General features: G+C 43.4%; 1 protein-coding gene across 6 annotated transcripts in view; it reads right to left on the reverse strand.

Moving 5' to 3' along the window:
* Positions 1-12,869, reverse strand: part of SRCIN1 (SRC kinase signaling inhibitor 1) — a 1,481,450-nt gene that overhangs the window by 1,212,823 nt on the left and 255,758 nt on the right. The gene's annotated exons all lie outside the window — the stretch shown is intronic.

The raw sequence follows: 12,869 nt of genomic DNA on the forward strand, positions 1-12,869 counted from the left end.
ACAACATTTGAACCACAAAACATCTAGACCACATTATTCCTTTATAGATGCATCCTGAATACTGGTGTATGTTATGGCACTGTTTATAGAATGCATCTAGGGGTAATTAAGGCACATTCTTTAGTATTAGCTTTATCCTCAAGGAGGCCACTGCTGGCTTTTATTATTATGCCATCAACCACCAGAGTATGTACCTGAGTGTTGCATCCTTCATCCACGTTCCTCCCCCAGTACCACTGCTTCAAATCCCTCCGACTCCCTGAACTGAGACCAGCATCTCCAGGTTTTCTTGAATATTTCTGTTCTGTTTTGCGCTACATGGGCTAGATTTTCCATTGAGTAAACCAAATCCATCTCCCCAATTAGTTCTTTCATATCAGGGGCCATAGTATGTTTCCAGTTTCTCACTATGATACATTTGGCCGCATTAAGAATGTGTCTTGTGATTGATTTTTTATATCTTCTGATTGACCAGTCGTTATGGTGTAATAGATAAAATTCCGCGGTAAAAGGAATCTCTCCCTCTATAACCTCCCCCAGTAATCTTTCAACTCCTTTCCAAAATGTTGTCAGTTTGGGACAATTCCATAATATGTGAAGGAGCGTGCCCCTCTGTCTCCCACATCTCCAGCAGTTAGGGTTACTGTCTGGGAAAAAAGTTTGGAGTCTAGCTGGGGTTAGATACCAGAAGGTCAATATTTTATAATTAATTTCTTGAATTCTCGTAGCTAAAGATGTCTTATGGGTGAAAATGCAGATTTTTTTTCTTTGCGAGGGAGAGAGAGAGATTCCCAATTCCAATTCCCATTTTTCCAGAAAGGTCATGTTTGGGGCAGACTGGTCAACCAGGAGAGCATAAATCATGGAGAGGGTCTTCCTCATTGGTTCTCTTCCTGTACATAATTGTTCAAAAGTCGTAGGTGGCCTTGTCATGTCAGGTTTTATCTTTAGGCGCCTCAGATAGTAGCGTATCTGATATAAGTTCCACCAGTTTAAATTAAGCCGAGGGAATTTCTCCTTGAGGCATTCAAGAGATGCCCACTCCCCCTGTGTCTGAAATGAGGAGAGTGTAAGACCTCTACTTTCCTCTGCGTGATGGCGGCAGGAAGTAGGGATTACCGGTATGTCCGGATTCACCATTAGTGGGAGCAAGGGGGATGGCCAGGGGGAAATTTCAGTCAAGTGCCTAAGTTTGTTAAGACTTTTAAAGGTATTCGTGCATAAGGGGGGACAAGGCCACCTATGAGTGTCTGGAGAAGCTATCCATAATAGGTCTGATAATGGAAGTGGAGATAAGTCCTGTTCTAGCTTTGTCCATTGTTTGCAATTTATGTGTCTACTCCAGTCTACAGCTCTAACTAAGACTGCGGCATGATAGTATAATGAGACATTAGGTACCGCTAGTCCTCCTGATTGCTTAGTACAGTATAGTATATCTCTCTTTAATCTAGGGGGTTTGTGCCTCCAAATGTATCTGTTAAAAGTTAATTGGACTTTTCGGAGAAATGAATTTGGCATAGGGATCGGGAGGGTCTGAAAAAGATATAGCAGTCTAGGCATCGCATTCATCTTTATTACCGCTATGCGCCCTAACCATGACAACTGTGGTAAGTCCCATTTTTTCAGGTCCTCTGTTAGTGTTCTTAAGATTGGCGGGAAATTCAGAGCAAATACCTCGCTCATGGAGTTTGAAATATTTGTGCCCAAGTACTTTATAGAATTTTTACTCCATCTAAAGGGGAAGGCCCGTTCTAGTTGTAATTTAGTGGTTTCAGGGAGATTTACATTATACGCTTCACATTTATCTAGGTTTATCTTGAAAGAGGAGACATACGCATATCTTCTAAATTCCTTTAAAAGGTTAGGGAGTGTTGTTGTAGGGTTCTTAATATAGAATAACAAGTCGTCCGCGTATGCGGCCACTTTATGCTCTATGTCCCCTATCTCAAAACCCTTTATGTCTAGACCTCCTGACCTGGCATAGGAACGGCTCCAGAGCCAAGGCAAAAACTAACGGTGAAAGCGGGCATCCCTGTCTAGTGCCATTTTTTATATATAAAGGGTCAGACAGAGTTCCATTAACCTTGATACGCGCTGATGGCTTAGTGTATAAGGCCCCTATTGCTGCCAATATTCTCGGACCCATATTCGTGTGTTGCAAGACAGCCTTTATCCAGTCCCAGCCCACCCGGTCAAATGCCTTTTCAGCATCAGTGGATAAGAGCATGCCAGGGATGTTACGCGACCGGATGAGCTGGACCAGATCCAGGGTTCTAATAGTGTTGTCTCTTGCCTCTCTATTTGGAATGAATCCGACTTGGTCCCAATGTATCAACTGATTCATATAGGGGGCTATTCTGTTGGCTAATATTTTGGAAAATATTTTTAGGTCCAGATTTAAAAGCAAAATCGGCCTATAGCTACCACATGTCGAAGGATCTTTGTTAGGCTTTAATATTACTGCTATGTGTGATTCTAGGGTCTGTGCTGGGAATTGTACTTCAGGTTTACCTTCTGCCAATGCGTTATATAGCTTACACAGGTATGGGGCCAAGATATCTTTATATTTTTTATAATATTCCACTGGGAAACCGTCTGGGCCTGGTGCTTTGCCTATTTTGATGCTTGCTATAACACTTTTAATCTCCTGTTCTGAGATGGGCAGTTCAAGTTCCTCTGTCGCGTCAGTGTCTAATTTAGGGAGATCAGCCGCTTGTATATATTCTCGAATTGCCTCATTCAAATGATCCTTCCCCATTTTATCACCAGGCGTATCAAGGTTATATAATTTGGAATAGAATTTCTGAAAGCTATTGGCGATGGAGCCGCTCCTAATGTGTCTCTTCCCCTCATTATCTATGATCTGTGATACATATGTTCTCTGCATCTGTTTCTTAAGGGCCTTAGCCAGTAATTTACCTGACTTATTTCCATTAATATAATATAGGTTTTGACACCTTCTTGCTGCTTGTTTAGCATATTCTTGTAGGAATTTATTTAATTTAGCTCTAAGCTCTTTTAGTTCCTTCAGGACTACAGGAGTGAGAGAACTTTTATGTTTTAATTCCAATTTGAGGATTTCATTTGTTAAATGTTTAATGTTGGCATTTCTTTCCCTTTTAATCCTGGCTCCTAGTTGTATCAGGTATCCCCTCATAGCGCATTTGTGTGTTTCCCAGAGGATCGGAGAGGATATCTCTTCTGTATCATTAGTCAGAAAGAAAGCATTAAGCTCCTTTTCAATTTTTCCGCTGTGCTCCGGGTCTTGTAGTGTTGAGACATTAAGCCTCCAAGTAAAAGGGCCGTCTCTTTTGGCTTTACAGTTTAATGTGACACTTACGGGGGCGTGGTCAGAGTAGGAAATGATTCCTATATCTGCTCGAATGTGTTCTGAGAGGAGGTTGTGCGAAACAAGGATGTAATCAATCCTGCTATAGGTGTGAAATACGTTAGAAAAGAAGGAGTAGTCTTTAGTGTTGACATGGGTAACTCTCCACACATCTATCAATTGTCGTTCGTGTAGGAGCTTTTTAATTTTATTGATCTTGGCGTGGGAGAGTACTGAGTTACCTTGTGAGGTGTCAATAGTAGGATTCAGTGGGACATTAAGATCCCCTCCCATAATAATACTACCTTCTGCAAAGGCATCAAGTTCCTCAAGGAATTTCGTGAGAAACGTAACCTGGTCAGTGTTTGGGGCGTACACAGAGCAGAGCGTGTATTTCACATCTTTTATCAAACATTTAACCAGTACGAATCTTCCCTGCTGATCTACTTTTATATCGATTTCAGTGTATGGGAGGTTTTTATTAATGAGGATCGCTACACCTTTTGTCTTTGAGTCAGGAGACACACTCAAGTATGAGATTGGAAAATTCCTGTCTCTCAGATTCGGGTGATTATCCTTTTTAAAGTGCGTCTCCTGAATAAAGACAACCCGTGCTCCCTGTTTCCACATGTCTTTTAGAACTATTCTCCGTTTCTCAGGCACATTTAATCCTCTAGTGTTGATTGATATACATTTTAAAGCTGCCATAGTGCTTTTTGGTGCAGTGCTCTATTTTCGTGTGCCAGTATCCTAATGGAAACCAATGTGGTCAATAAACTTAAAACTACTAAACAACAGGGCCTCTTCAACATGAAGAGGATAACTAAAGAAGCTTCCATCCTTATCGGAAATACGACTACTCGAGTCTTCCTGTGTGGGAAAGAAGTAACCATATCCGACTAATAAAGACTAGCTCTCCCTCATTCACCCTATGTAAACAACATATCGTTTAGAACCTTTCAGATTTAAGATACTGAAACTTTATACCGGCAGTATGCTTCTGCTAGACTCTGCCCCGTCACCCCTCTTGTCTAGACATTTTATTTTCTCTCCCCCCCTCTCCCCCCCTGCAGCGACACCCCACCCTCCTGAAAATATATATGTGAATACATGTCATCACAAAGCCTGATCGTATATGCGATCTGGGATGGGGTCACAAGAGTAAATCCCCACGCAAATTATATCACGTGTGAACACATATATATGCATGCATTATAGCTTGACCCGGCATCCCCATATGCATTTGCTTAAACCAATTATAAAACCCACACATATTAGCTATAAAGTTTGAGTCATATCAGCAACTTTGCATTCCTTAGAGTACGCTAAAATAAGCCTTAATAGTGTGCACGTATAAGACGTGCGCCGTCTTCATACTGCTTCTAAACGAGCAGACAATTGCTGAGCTGTACATTAAAGTAATATGAATGGAATTTCCGTGTCATGTGGCGGAGAGGGGTTATGTCCAGTCTCAGGCACATGTGGGTATCGGTCCGCCTGTATTCTCTGGATGCGGACTATAACAAGCCCATCGAGCTTAAGTTAGAGTACATGAAGCTTAGCGAACGGGGTTTCCCCCAGGCACCAGGATCACTGAGGTATCCGCTGCGTTCAAGCGACTTGTTAGGGGTAAAACAGGGGTGAGACAGGTGACAGTGTCCGGCATAGGGCGGCAGACCAGTCCATACAATGCACACCAACCGGGCTATGTATGAGAGTTATAAGTACTGTACCTTATCTGTGTATTCTTACCGCCTTCAAAGCGACCATATCGTCGAACGTCTAAGTACCTTCTTTGTAGTGTTAACGCCTTTGTTTCTTGTTCCTCTGCGGTAGGCCCAAAATCAGCTTGTCAGGCTGCCATTCCGGTAGCTCCACGTGTGGTAGGCCTAGTGCTTCCGTCAGGTCCGCCAGTTCAGATGGTGCTTTCAGGGTGTGTACTTTATCTTCTCCGATTATGTGTAATTGGAAGGGGAATCCCCTGCGATATTTTAAGCCTTTCTCGTTCAGCGCTTTCAAGAGTGGCTGCAATGCTCTTCTTTGCGCTAGCGTACTCGGAGCGAGGTCCTGGAACAATTGGAGTGGGCTGCCCTCATGTTCTATGGCGACCATTTTCCTTGCCGCCTGCATGATTGCCTCCTTTACACTGTAATGGTGGAGCCGACATATGATATCTCTCGGTGGTTCGTTTTCAAGTGGCAGAGGGCGTAAGGCTCTGTGTGCTCTATCAATTTTAATGATATGATCCTCTGGCTGTTTTAGGATCCTATTAAAAATTACCATCAGTGTCTCCTCTAGCTGTTGTGACTCTATAGATTCGGGTAGGCCTCTTACCCTGATGTTGCACCTCCGGCTCCGATTCTGTTGATCCTCCAGCCCTGCTCTGAGCAGAGAGTTTACCACTGCTTGTTGTTTGTGGGACTCTTGTAGCTTGGTTAGGTCTGCTTTCATGGTCGCCATTTCGCCTTCTATATTGCCCAGCCGCACCTCGTGGTTCTCCACCTCCGCTTGTACTACTTGTAGCTCTGCTCTGGAGGCCGCCGTAATCCGTTCAGCGAGTTCGGAGAGATCATCCTTTGTGGGCAGGTTATGTAGGAAATCCCTTATCTCATTGAGGGATCTGGAGGTTGCCGCTGCGGTTTCTGAGGCTGCCGCCACGCTGCTGGCAGTGGGTGAAGCGTCGGCCATCTTGGCTGGAGTCTGTGTAGCTTCGTTCCTTTTGAGGTATTTTGTGACCCTCTGCTGGCCAGGAGACGTCTCCGGGTTTTGTGTTTTAGTTCCCTTCTTGTTCTTTTGTCTTCCGCTCATAGTTTGAAGGCAGTTCAAGAGCTGAGACGCGGTTCCTATTGCAAATTATATATGGGTGAATGAGGAGCTCTGAGAAAACACGTCTCTATGCCGCCATGGTTAACTCCGCCCCCGCCGCAAATCAAGTCTTAACTAAACTAAAGTAACTGAGGCCTACGAATTCAAGCATATAATACTTAAATTCTAACACTTCCAAGTACTGCTTTCATGCAAAACAATTTTCCTATGGCCTGTAAGGGAGGGGATGTTTGGGGGGATGAATTCAAGCACATACAATCAGGTCCATAAATATTAGGACGTCAACACAATTCTAACATTTTGGGCTCTATATACAACCACAATGGATTTGAAATGAAACGAACATGATGTGCTTTAATTGCAGACTGTCAGATTTAATTTTAGTGTATTTATGTCCAAATCAGGTGAAGGGTGTAGAATTACAACAGTTTGCATATGTGCCTCCCACTAGTTAAGGGACCAAAAGTAATGGGACAGAATAATAATCATAAATCAAACTTTCACTTTTAAATACTTGGCTGCAAATCCTTTGCATTCATTTACAGCCTGAAGTCTGTAAATACATACACACCACCAGATGCTGGGATTCATCCCTGGTGATGCTCTGCCATGCCCCTACTGCAACTGTCTTCAAGTATTTTAGGACCTAACACAGAGAAAAGTGCAAAATACCCCCCCCCCCCCTTCTTTAAAAAAAAACACAATTGAGCAATGTGCCCCAGATACTTAGTTAGGATTACGTGGCCTGGTTTACCCACATCCGTAGACTGGTGCCATTCTCTTCCCTGATATAAAAATGATATGCAGGCAAGAAGCAAGCAGAGCATGTTCCGCCGCCAACTCTGCATAGTACTCCAGCCACTGAGCGGACCTCTGCTGCTCAACTTGTTATAGCCCAAGTTCATTGCCTGGTGGTTGGGGACCCCTGGGTGAAAACCAAAAACATGGTTTATGATATGATAAATCCACAGTCATCTGAAAGTATGGGCTAGCTCACACTCCAAACGCAAATTGCGTTGTGATTTTGCCGTGATTTGCTTTGCAATTCCCTTTCAACAAAACAAGAATCAGTTTTGTGGCCGCAAACGCTGCAGTGAGAATTATCCCGTAAGGATTTATTAACAAAAGCGATTTGCTGATCGCAAAGTGTTGAAAAGCACCCAAGTGTGAAGCAGCCCTACAGCCTTTGTCCACAAGTACCAAAATGTAAAATACATGATTAAGCTTATTAAAAAAATTGACTTACAAAGAATCGTCCGCAACTTTTGGATGAAAACCTGTTTTAATAACTTCCGTACCAGCAGTATCTGCCCCCTTAAGGACCAGAGACTGCTGGCACCAAATTTATGCCTTCCTGCAGGCACCTCTCTCTGCCGTCGCTATGACGGCAGAGCTGTGGAAGCAGGTCAGGAGCTGCTTACATTGGCTCCTGACGCTGTTCATCAATGTAAGCCAATGGGATTTGCTTACAGTGATGACAGGGTTAGGAGCCAATGAAAGCGGCTCCTGACTGGCTCACACAGCTCTGCCATCATATAGACGGCAGGGCAAGTGATCTGCAGTAGGGAGAGAGCGTCGCAATCGGTAGTAGCATGTGGGGGATGATTGAAATCTACGCCCTGGCAGGCAGGCATAACAAGATCAAAATAGGGCGTGATTTTAATCATCAAGGTCCGGAAATGGTTAAGTAGGACACCGTCTGGATTGTATTTACCTCTCTCCATACAACACATGGCTGTAAACAAAAACAAAAAAACCTACTGCCACAGATCTGGCCAACTCTAGCTGATCGTATGAGGAAACACATATTGTATATACTTAATATAAAATGATCTGAAAATAAAACAAGGCCCCCATTTTTACCTGACAAAGCAGGTAAAAATTATCTATTTAAATATAAACCAGAAGGATTTTTACACTCCTTCGCCCCCCCCCCCCCCCCCTCCTTCCCCGTATCTCCCTCTGGCACACTGGTTGGTTTCTATTGGTCGAACCACCATGCTTTTCCCCCTGAAGCTACTATCGCCAGTGCAGAGCCGCCTCTCATGCTGCTTCTACAGTGGCTAGTGACGTCCTTAGACTACTACAGAATCTCCCACATGATATACTGGGTGTTCCTGTAATATACTAAGTGTGCGCCCTATACTTCTGTAATATGTGATATACTAATATGGGCCCCTATACTAATATGTAATATGTGATATACTAATATTGCAGAGTGACAGTGGAGCGGAATGTGCTGGAGTGGGTCTGGTATAGCTGCTGCCTTGAGTATGTACTCTATAAATTGCCAGTGTGTCCTCCGAGTCTTCTATGCTGATGTTGTGTTTTGGCCTCGACCTGATCAGTTTCTCCATTGCAGATGTGACGATATCAGAAATGCAAAGCTGCATTACCTGCAGCCTCTTATCTCCCCGTGATATCTGTTTAAAAATCTAAGCTGCAATTCCAGTATGTCTGTATTAGTAAGGGTTTTGGCGATTGGGTTCTGCTCCTCCTTGCCAGTGGCTGCACTCTGGCTTTTGAGGTCACAGGCAACATACCCACACCCATTCCCACAGAGGGGAACAGAACCTGCAGGGTCTCAGCCAGCTTGTTTCAATAATAACCCAGGGGTGGGGTTCAGAAGGATTGCAACTAAAGCAGCCTGGCTTACATGTTTTCTTTAATTCTGGCAAACACATGCTCTATTCCTCACATATATCCATAAAACATAAATCATATGTGTAAAGTGGAAGTGAGAGAATACATAATGTAGGGAACGTGTTTGATGTATTCCCTATTCCCTGCTGTCCATGAATTAAACAGGTATATGTAACATGGTAGAAAATGTCTATTTATGTTTGCTATCTGCATACCACTATGTGCATTTCTAACAGAATCTGTATGGTAACTGGCGCTCTGCTTTGCACTGAGTGTTCCATCTATTAGCTGACAATGGAACAGAGCTGCGCACACAGCAAATATTGAGTACATCATTTATGAAATGTGAAGGGGATGGATATATAATCACTGCAGCTTTTTGCTGCATCCCAGATGTACTGCAGTACATCATAGGAATATTAATGATGAGGATTAATACAAGTATTACTGTATATTCTGCATAACAGTGGATAGTTAACTATTCAGAAGAGATGACCTATATAAGAAATATACATGCTGGAATGTGGACTGTGCCATCCTTAGGGTCCTTTTACACTGGGGCGGTGTGGTAATTGATGCACTGCTACTGCAGCTTAATGAAAGTCTATGGGGAAGTTCATACTTTCCACATAGCGGTACGTTGCAGCGGAAGTGCCCGAATTAACGCTAGGACATACCTACGGTACTGTGGTGACCTGTGTCAGTCTGAAAGTCATGTTAGTCCATGGCGAGGCAGGGTTTTTTAAAACCTTGCATTGGGACGTCTTGGCGCGCATGCGTGGAAGCATATTTTTACAATACGCTTCCACATACCCAAAGCAGGAAATGACCGCAATCGCGTGTCACTTCCTGCTTGGCCTAATGCCAAACAGGGAACACTGTGTACTAATGCGGCGTTACCTGAAGGCCTGCTTTTGGCAGTGCGATGTGATGCGATGCGCACGATGCATCACATCGCTAACGTCAATATGATTGGCGCAGATAGCGGGCGTTTTGCGATTAGTGCCAGTCGCAAACGTGTTTCCTGCAGCATTTTCTGGGCGAAGTTTACAGTGATTATTACCGCGCTAATCGCAGTAAAGTCACTAGAGCAAAATGCTAGCCCTAAGCACTAGTTTTGCTACTTCAGATGTAAACGAGTCCTTAGTGGTTAACTAGTTAAGCCTACCATCAATCCTTGGCTGGTTGCAGACTTGTTGCTATTCTGCTGCTGTTGCTGGGTCTGGTGTCCTGCACATGAAGAAAGTATGGGGTTCGAGCTGCTTTCTACTTATCTCCACTGAATTTGCATGCAAGCCAGAATAATTTGCATAGATTGTAAGCCTATGGGCCCTTTTCCACCAGCGCGTTTGCGCTGGCTGAATCGCAAAGTCGCAAACCGCTAGCTACGGTTTGCTTTTTAACATAGGAATCGCGGTAGGTCATTTCCACTACCGCGATTCGTTTTTTACCCGAACGCGAAGCGGAGCGATAGTTGCCGCGATTTTGCTATGCAGTGCATAGCATAGCAAAATCGTGGCCGCAAAACGTCGGGAAATCGCCGGTTTTGCTATTCAGCAATCGCTAGCGTTCAGCGTGAACGCTAGCGACTGCAGGTGGAAAAGGGCCCTAATTGGCATTGCCCTCCTCCCGATGTGCTCTTCTCTGCTACCATCTAAACTCAGTTACTTGTGTGCTTTATTTATCCTTACATTGCAATCTGCGCACCATTGTTATCTGTAACATCACTATTTTGGGTACCATTGTTTAACACTGTAATGTCCCTGTGTAACACTTGTGTACAGCACTGTATAATAATGTATGGTGCTTTATAAATAAAGTTTATTATTATTAATAATAATCTTAGTGGCCATCTCTAGTACTGACTGTGTAAACATTGATGAATAGTTTAGAATAGTTTCTCCCAGAGAAAGCACAACCATTTCTAAAGACACCTCTGTCGTCTTTATCCTCTTGGAAATGCATTTAGCTTGACAGATGGCTACAAAGGAGTGAGAGGAATATTGAAGGTTTTGCAGCTGGTAATTTTTGAAGGTTAAACTTTTTATTCAAGTTTTAACATACAAATAAACCACCCATCCAACATCCTAGAAAGGCATTCATAAAGAAAGTTTATATGCTTCAGACATGTAAAAAAATAGTTTTGCAGTAAGTTATTTTGAGAAAAGGTTTAACAGGAGACTTTCATGTTTTTAAAGAACAACTGAAGTGAAAAGGATATGGTGGCTGCCATATTTATTTACTTTTAAAGCAAATCTGTAGGGATACAAACAAAGGCCGATAGTTACCTATGAGCCTCTGTGTTTTTGTTCCCCCACTGAAACCTGGTGAAATTACATTGCTTCTGAGAGCCCTCAAGAGACACAAGTGCTCCCAAAGACAGGAAGCTCTGTACATGGCAGAGCGTGCTCACCCATGCTCAGTACAGACCTGTCTATTGTCATGAGCACTTGGAGATACGAGTGTTCCCAAAGTTTTGTGGGTATCAGCCCACTTCCTCAGGCCGAATACAGTGCCAGAGTTCTCTATAGCCGAGCTGTAGGCTCGCACACCCTCCTTCGGGAGGGGTAGTCTTTTTGGTTAGGGCTTTCTACCCCTACAACCATCTAGAGTTATTTTGTAACAAGAGAGTGACCATGTCCAGGTCGACTGGACACCCGAGTGGAGTCGGGTTTGTGCATCTCCACCCGCCTACAGTGGTTGGTTGTCCTCCTGCAACCTCTCTTCGTGAGTACCCATTCTTCTCCACCATTTGCTTCAATTGTTTGACATACTACACTATAATAGTTAGCCAAAGTACACTATTACATAGTTATTTGGGTTAAAGAAAGACATACGTCAATTGAGTTCAACCAGTGAAGTACAACACCAGCCTGCACCCTAACATATTCCTATTAATCCAGAGGAAGCAGAAAAAACCTTACAAGGCATGGTCCAATTAGCCCCAAAAGGTAAAAAAAAATTCTTCCTGACTCCAGATGGCAATCAGATAACATCAGATAAAATCCCTGGATCAATACCACTGGGCATTACATAGTAATTATAGCCATGGATGTCTTTCAACACAAAGAAAGCATCTAAAACCCCTTTAAACACAGGTATAGAATTTGCCATAACTACTTCCTGTGGCAATGCATTCCACATTTTAATCACTCTTACTGTAAAGAACCCTTTCCTAAATAAATGGCTAAAACGTTTTTCTTCCATGCGCAGATCATGTCCCCTAGTCCTTTGTGAAAGCCTAGGGACAAAAAGCTAATCCGCCAAGTTTTATATTGCCCTTTGACATATTTTTGGTTTCAATATTTTTATTGATTTTATAAACAGAGTGAACAAATCAAACAGTTGTACATATACGATTCTTATGAAACAAGTCTTGGTTTGCAGACGTTCTGGTAGCCTATGGCGTCATGTACCAGAAGGGTCAAACCCAAACATACAGTATGTACTGTCATAACTTTTAAAAATGAACATATAACATAGAACACGATCCTTAAAGGCTCCACAGTGGTCAGGACTGGGAGCTAATGTTCACAGATAAGGCTAGAAGAGAGGGAAGAGGGGCTAAATCGCCCCTCTATCCTCTATGTTCCCCGTCCCCTGGCCAGGGGACAGCAAGGGAGAGAGGAGGGGGAAGAGCAGGAAAAGAGACAGAGGGGGAGAGGGGTGAAAAAGAGAAGAGAGAGAGAGTAGAGCCCAGGGGAGTCCAGAGGAGTTTAGTATGCTGTAAAAAGGTTACCGTTCGTGTTTGGATACTCAAGGTCGATCCAGGGTTGCCAAATGCGGAGAAATTTGTTGTGTGTGTTACGTAGAACACTGGTTAATTTCTCGTTGACCATGAATTCCGACATGCGTGCTTTGACCTCTAAAAAGTTTGAGGGCGTTTTCTTCCAGTTCCTAGCTATTGTCATTTTAGCAGATAGGAAGAGGAAGGATGCAAGCTTGTTTTGATTCTTCGTGAGACCATACACCTTGCCATGGAAAAGGGCTATCCATGGATCCTTTCGTATGGTAATGTGAAAGAGGGACTGTAAAAGGCCAAAAGTCCTGCTCCAGAAACGGGTGAGGCGTG

The sequence above is a fragment of the Hyperolius riggenbachi genome, chromosome 12, assembly GCF_040937935.1.
Source record: "Hyperolius riggenbachi isolate aHypRig1 chromosome 12, aHypRig1.pri, whole genome shotgun sequence".
Lineage (NCBI taxonomy): Eukaryota > Metazoa > Chordata > Amphibia > Anura > Hyperoliidae > Hyperolius > Hyperolius riggenbachi.